The sequence below is a fragment of the Myotis davidii genome, unplaced genomic scaffold (genome assembly GCF_000327345.1).
Source record: "Myotis davidii unplaced genomic scaffold, ASM32734v1 scaffold713, whole genome shotgun sequence".
Lineage (NCBI taxonomy): Eukaryota > Metazoa > Chordata > Mammalia > Chiroptera > Vespertilionidae > Myotis > Myotis davidii.
In genome coordinates, this window is record NW_006285038.1 from 230,343 (window position 1) to 231,587 (window position 1,245).

The 1,245-nt window shown below is 43.2% G+C and overlaps 1 protein-coding gene across 1 annotated transcript in view; it reads right to left on the bottom strand.

Annotated features, from left to right (window-relative positions):
• The window catches only part of LOC102765647 (CUB and sushi domain-containing protein 3), a gene marked incomplete at its 5' end in the record, with an annotated part of 698,415 nt that overhangs the window by 10,627 nt on the left and 686,543 nt on the right, over window positions 1-1,245 (bottom strand). The gene's annotated exons all lie outside the window — the stretch shown is intronic.

The following is a 1,245-nucleotide window of genomic DNA, read 5'->3' on the forward strand; positions in this document are numbered from 1 at the left end:
AGGCGGAAGGATTGATCACTATGACACTCACTGACTACCAGGGGGCAGATGCTCAACGCAGGCGCTGCCCCCTGGTGGTCAGTGTGTCCCACAGGGGGTGCGCGGCTGAGCCAGGAGCCAAGCTCAAGGCTGGTGGTGGTGGGAGCCTCTCTGCCTCTCTCGCCTCTGATGCAGTGCTAAGGACTCCTCAGGGGATGTCTGACTGCGAGAGGGCACAGGCTAGGTTACTGCTGGTGGTGGGAGCCTCTCTCGCCTCTGATGCAGCGCTAAGGACCCCTCGGGGGATGTCCGACTGCGAGAGGGCACAGGCTAGGTTGAGGGACCGCCCGCCCCCTGCCCCCCACCCCCCCGCTAAGTGCATGAATGTTGTGCACCAGGCTTCTAGTAATAAATAAAGGTATAAGTTACAATTTTGTGATTAACTGATGGTTGAAATTTGATTCAATCATTCATTCACTTAATATTATGCCTATATATAAGAATATGCTGTGAATACAAAGATAATGATAAGTAGAACTTGACATAATGTAAATTATAATTAATAGGAAAAAGACAAGAGTAATAAAAATAATATTGCTGGAAAATGTTATAAGTGATATATACAGAGACAGTGACAGCAAACTAATCTAATTGTTCATGTTTTATTTTCTATATTTGAGGAAATTTGTTTAGAAAAATTTCTAGATTAGAACAAGTACAGCTGACCCTAGAACAACACGGGTGTTAGAGGCACTAACTGTCCTCATGCCATCGAAAGTCTGTGTATAATTGAAGTCTGCCCTCTACACTGGCATACTTCAACTGCTAGTTGACACTTGAACAACTCAGGTTTAAAGTGCGTAGGTCAATCGGAAAGAAAATCCATGTATAAGTGAACCTCTGTGGTTCTAATCTGTGTTGTTTAAGGGTCAGCAATATACATTTATTTGGTGATAAGACTTTTAAAGAAAATTTTAAAAAATTGTTTGTTTCAAAGTTGCACAAATCAGTAGTCACAATTTAAAGGCATTTCTCTTGTGTCTATTATGCAACTATTTATAATTTTTTTAAAGCCTCACCCAAGGACATGCTTAGAGAGAGGAAGGGAGAGAGAAACACTGATGGAGAAACATTGATTGGTTGTCTTCCATACATGCCCCCAACCAGGCATCAAACCCGTAACTCACATATGCACCCTGACCGGAAATTGAACTCACGACCTTTCAGTGTACAGGGCAATGCATAACTAACTGAGCCACTCTGGCC